Raw genomic sequence first — 6000 nt, 5'->3', positions numbered from 1 at the left:
CACTTAATTAAATCCATATGCTTCATCATAACGACATGTTTCTCTTTTAAAAATGAGTAAGTACACCTCGTGAGGGGATTTACAAACCTGTGAGTGATGAGGTTTTCCGGGCACGGCCAACTGGGGGTAGACCCCGGTGTAGACCCAGAACTCGCTGGAGGGACCACAGGTCTAATCTGGCCTGGGAAGGCCTTGGGATCCTCCTGGAGGAGCTGGAGGGTGTTACTGGGGAGAGGGACGTCTGGAGTGGCCTACGTAGCTTGCTGCCACCGCGACCCCACCCCGGAGAAACGGCTGATGAATGAATGAATGAATGAATGAATGAATGAACTACTGTGTGGAGGTATGGGGTAACACCTACAAAACCAACCTACAACCATTATGTAAAAGAGCCACCAGCATAGTTAATAACGTAGGATATCATGAACACATCAACAAGCTAGTTTTCAAGTCAAGGGTCTTGAAGTTCAGGGATTTAGGAGAATTTAACAGAGCACAGTTCAAAGCAAGAAACAATCTACTACCGAGTAATATGCAAAAAATAGGGGGGGAATATAATTTGAGAGGGAAATTAAACTTCAAGAACTTGTGTGTTGGTACAACTTTGAAAAGCATGGGCATTTCAGTCTGTGAATGTTCTCGTTCATCCAGGTCGTGGTTCTCCAAAGGAGTTGAATCAAGTGCAGCTGGACTTGGTGTATATCCGTGAAGACGTTTCGCCTCTCATCCAAGAGGCTTCCTCAGTTCGTGCCTTTCTGGCTAGACCAAGCTAGTCACATTTCAGTCTCTAGGGTAAAATTGTGGAACAGTTTGAGCATGGAACTCAAGCAATGTACATGATTATATCCCCTGATGCCCACGAACCATGCAGCCCCCAGCTATGGGTCAAAGAGTGCCACTAGGTGACACCTCGGGAGAGGAGTAGGCTACGGGAGTAACCCCCTACAGAAAACCAAGGCCCACAGTGCTGTTGTTGTTTTGTTTTTCTTGCCCTTTTGGATGTGTTCAAGTGGGAGAGTACTACTGTAGTTGTATGTGGCTTCTGCGTCTCCCTCTCGTAGCCCCCCTTACCATCCACCCCTGTATGTCTGGCCCCCTTCCCATCCACCCCTGTATGTCTGGCCCCCTTCCCATCCACCCCTGTATGTCTGTCCCCCTTCCCATCCACCCCTGTATGTCTGGCCCCCTTCCCATCCACCCCTGTATGTCTGGCCCCCTTCCCATCCACCCCTGTATGTCTGCCCCCTTCCCATCCACCCCTGTATGTCTGCCCCCTTCCCATCCACCCCTGTATGTCTGACCCCCTTCCCATCCACCCCTGTATGTCTGCCCCCTTCCCATCCACCCCTGTATGTCTGCCCCTCTTCCCATCCACCCCTGTATGTCTGCCCCCTTCCCATCCACCCCTGTATGTCTGGCCCCCTTCCCATCCACCCCTGTATGTCTGTCCCCCTTCCCATCCACCCCTGTATGTCTGTCCCCCTTCCCATCCACCCCTGTATGTCTGTCCCCCTTCCCATCCACCCCTGTATGTCTGGCCCCCTTCCCATCCACCCCTGTATGTCTGCCCCCTTCCCATCCACCCTTGTATGTCTGGCCCCCTTCCATCCACCCCTGTATGTCTGCCCCCCTTCCCATCCACCCCTGTATGTCTGCCCCCTTCCCATCCACCCTTGTATGTCTGGCCCCCTTCCATCCACCCCTGTATGTCTGGCCCCCTTCCATCCACCCCTGTATGTCTGCCCCCCTTCCCATCCACCCCTGAAAAGCGCTGTATGAGTTTGATTTATTATCATTATCATTATTATTATTACAAACATTACACAGTTCAAGAAGAAGTACAAAGGACGGCTTTTCAAGAGATATAGGGACGATGAGCAGTCGTGTTAACCGTTAAAGTTTTACTTATCTCCAAACATTCCTAATTACTTTTCTCTTTTTCGTTTGTCTTTCTACGACACAGTGGATGTTGGGCTTGTGCGTAGCATTGGCATCTGTTTCTTCTTGGTACACGTCACTGGGATGTGTTTTTCTTTCCCTCCTGTGCTTTTGATGTGTTTTTTTGTCTTACTGTTGACAGGCGTATGAGTTTAAATACAGCTGTCCAAAGTAACGGGGAGTGCAGAAGAGAGGTGGAGAAGAGAGTGCAGGCAGGGTGGAGAAGAGTGTCAGGGGTGATTTGTGACAGAAGGGTACCAGCAAGAGTTATAGAGAAGGTTTACAAGATGGTGGTTGAGACCAGCTATGTTGTATGGTTTGGAGACAGTGGCACTGATGAGAAGACAGGAGGTGGAGCTGGAGGTGGCAGATGTGAAGATGATAAGATTTTCATTGGGAGTGATGAAGAAGGACAGGGTTAGGAACGAGTATATTAGAGGGACAGCTCAGGCTGGACGGTGTGGAGACAAAGCGAGAGAGACAAGATGGAGATGGTTTGGACATGTGTGGAGGAGAGATGCTGGGTATACTGGGAGAAGGATGCTGAATATGGAGCTGCCAGGGAAGAGGAGAAGAGGAAGGCCAAAGAGGAGGTTTATGGATGTGGAGAGGGAGGACATGCGGGTGGCTGGTGTGACGGAGGAAGACGCAGAGGACGGGAAGCGATGGAAACGGACGATCCGCTGTGGCGCCCCCTAACGGGAGCAGCCGTAACGTCACATAGAAGAATTCAAGTATCATTCCCATCCAGTAGGTGGCGGTAATGCGCCTAACGTTGTTTTCCGGTCGCCATGAAAGAAAAAAAAACAGGAGGAAGGAGAGGAAGCAGAACAACATCCTCGCACGTTCTCGAGGGGGGGGGGGGTCAGACGTACGGGCACGAGCGGAAGCCATGTTTGTTGTTCTTCCTTCTGCGTCCCGGGGTGTTCGGAGGTCTGAGCGGCGCAAACGCTCCGTCTGCATGTCTTTGTCACTCTGGTCGCCCAGTTTTCTCTGCCGATCCCGAATGCAGGTAACGTAGCCGAGGGGCCGGCGAGTCGGCGCGGGGCGCTGCCGCCACCGCCGCCGCCGCCGCCGCCGCCGCGCCCTGTCGCCTCCGTTTAAAAGCTCCGCGTTCTGTGTGAGGGAGCCCCGTGTCCCGCGGAGCCGAGCCGTGGCCGCTCCGCCGCCGGACACGCAAATCCACCCCCGTGCTTCTACCGCCGCGCAGCTGGGGCTCCCCCCCCCTTCCTCCCCCTCCCCCGGCACGCGTCTCCGTGTCCCCCCCCGGCCGCGCCGGCGCGCCGATTGCACGTTGGTCGTACGTGGAAGCGGGTTTGTGTGGTTGCGGAGGTGTGCCGTGCCTTGCCGGGCCGGGCCGAGCCGAGCCGAACTTGGGTTTGCAGATAGAGGCCCGGCGTGGCTTTTGACATGAATAACAAGAGCTGCGTTAGGGGCTGTTCTTTCCCCGGTGACATTGCTGCAGGACACCGTGCTTAAATAAACACCTCAACAAACTTGTCGTGCTAGACAAAAAAAGTCCAAACACGCTTCGAGAGAAGGGGCCAACTTGTTCCCCCACTTGGGTTATTTATGGGGGTTGCGGTGTACATGCAGATGTGGGGGCAAGACGGGACGTTATGGATTCTGGCTGCCTGGTGTGACGACGAGTGGGTTTGTTCACCCAGAACTTGGGTTTCCGATCCCTCTCCTGCAGCCTCCTTCACTCGTGGCCTGCTGGTTTGTGTAAACAGCTTATGTAAGGCCGATCCAAACTTAAACTGCCCTTCCGCCGGTCCTCGTCCAATGCAGAACGGCGTCGTTTTTGGGGGGTCTGGGTTTTTCTCTTCTCGCGTATGCGTCGCGCAGGGACCGACACTGGATATGCAATGGGCCGCGTCACGGACCGGGCTTTATCCGGGCCATTACAGTTTACTGGTATATTTGGCACTGGGCACCGCGTGCGTCTTTTCCCTTGACCTATTTGGCGGGTGCACGGCGGGGACACGGGGCTCGTGATCGGCTTGTTATTGCATAATTGACCAGAAAGATTGTGATCGTTTTGTTCTCGCAGCTGATTGGGGGGTTTTCTCTTTTTTGTTGCACCGTTGAAATTCTTGTCATGGTTTCTTATTCGTCTTGGTCATCGGAGCTTTTTTTTTTTTTAAAGAGAGCGCGTGCAGAGAAACGCCCCCCCCCCCCACCTCTCGAAGTAAGACCGCCTTGCGCTGCGTTTTAGACATGTCCGAAAGTCTACCTGTCTCGTGCACAGTAACGTCACACGGGGTCAGGGCGCCTCGCGGCTGGTGGAGAGGCCACAATCGGAGCGAGAAATCACGAGACATCGGCCCAATGCTGGCACATGTCTGCGCCTCCCCCTCCTTCCCCCCCCCTCCCCAATTGTATCCGGCCAAGTACACCACTCTTCCGAGCCGTCCCGGTCGTCGCTGCACCCCCTCTGCCGATCCGGGCAGGGCTGCAGACTACCACATGACTCCTCCCATACACGTGGAGTCACCGGCCGCTTCTTGTCACCTGACAGTGAGGAGTTTTGCCAGGGGGGGGGACGTAGCGCGTGGGAGGATCACGCTATCTCCCCCCCCCCCAGCAGGCACCTCGACCGAGGTGACCGAGGAGGCGCTTGTGCAGCGACCGGGACGCACGCCCACATCCGGCTTCCCACCCGCAGACACGGCCGATTGTATCTGTAGGGACGCTCAGCCAGGCGGCACGGTGGCGCAGTGGTTCCCGCAGTCACCTCACAGCCAGAAGGCCCTGGGTTCGAGCCCCGGGGTACTCCAACCAACCTTGGGGGTCGTCCTGGGTCGTCCTCTGTGTGGAGTTTGCATGTGCTCCCCGTGTCTGCGTGGGTTTCCTCCGGGTTCTCCGGGTTCCTCCCACAGTCCAAAGACATGCAGGTCAGGTGAACTGGCCGTACTAAATTGCCCCTAGGTGTGAATGCGTGCGTGTGCGTGTGTGTGTTTGTGTGTGTGGGCGGGCCCTGTGATGGTCTGGCGGCCTGTGCTGGGTGTCTCCCCGCCTGCCGCCCAATGACTGCCGGGATAGGCTGCAGCATCCCCGCGACCCTGAGAAGGCAGCATAAGTGGTTTGGATAACGGATGGGACAACTGACCAAGCCGGAGGTAACACGGGGACTCAAACCACCGATCCCTGTGTTGCTAGGCCAAGGAATAGACCCCCACGCCACCCGGGCGCCCTTTCCTTTGCGTTTTAAATAAGTTCCGCGTTCAGACGACATCGTTTTGAATACGATCCGCATACACACGGATCCGCAAAGAACGACTGAAAACGGTGTAGTGTGCATGCCAGGCCAGTAGTTGGCGGTGTAACTTTGTAGTAGAGAGCTTTAGCGGTGGACCCTCCCAATAACACCACGCGCCTTCACAAATTGTCCCCAGCCGCCGGTTTATGTCCCCACCCGCCGGCTTATTGTCCCCACCCGCCGGCTTATTGTCCCAGGTCTTGTCCGAAAGCGTCTTCTGGTTGCTTTCCGTCGACGTACAGGTGGACGGGGAATTTGGCGCAGTAAGGGTGCAGCAACTCTACACTTCGCTGGAGGAGCGTTAATAAACTCAGCAGAGATAACAGCGCAAACACCGCTCGGTAATGCGCCGTTGTTAATGTCGTCTTCTCATTTAATCCCCCTTTCCTTCCTCTCCTTATGTCCCTCCTGTAAAGCACTATGCCACGATAAGGCGCCAGACAGACCAAACTTGCCTGGCCTTGCCTCCCTACTCGCGCATGGCTGTTTGACTCAAAACGTAATACGCATGCGCGAAGTGGGGCCGTGACGTCGCCGTTTCCGCGGGAACGGGTTTTGCTGGGTCACACGGCGACGCCGGAGTTGCGTTTTCGAAAGGGATTTCACTCCGCAACCCGGTTTCAAAAGTTTGCGTTCTCAGGTCCCCCTTCCCCCCCCGAAAACGCCGTTGTCGTGTGAACGAACGGCCAGAACGCAACAGTATTTCGGCGTTTTAGGCTATAAGGGCCCGGATATACTCCAGAGCGGACGCGGACGGCTGCGGAGTCCACTTAGACTACGCGTGTCGCACATGCGCAGCA

The 6000-nt window shown here is 55.4% G+C and overlaps 1 protein-coding gene across 2 annotated transcripts in view; it reads left to right on the top strand.

Moving 5' to 3' along the window:
• The first annotated feature begins 2818 nt into the window (after positions 1–2818).
• The window catches only part of cnot6l (CCR4-NOT transcription complex, subunit 6-like), a 33485-nt gene continuing 30303 nt past the window's right edge, over positions 2819–6000 (top strand). For both annotated transcript variants that reach the window (XM_056284207.1, XM_056284199.1), the window contains exon 1: positions 2819–2950. The gene's annotated coding sequence lies outside the window, so the exon portion shown is untranslated. The remainder of the gene's footprint in view (positions 2951–6000) is intronic.

This window comes from Lampris incognitus, chromosome 1 (genome assembly GCF_029633865.1).
Source record: "Lampris incognitus isolate fLamInc1 chromosome 1, fLamInc1.hap2, whole genome shotgun sequence".
NCBI lineage: Eukaryota > Metazoa > Chordata > Actinopteri > Lampriformes > Lampridae > Lampris > Lampris incognitus.
The sequence above is the reverse complement of the archived record's forward strand: the minus strand, read 5'-3'. Positions and strand labels throughout refer to the sequence as shown.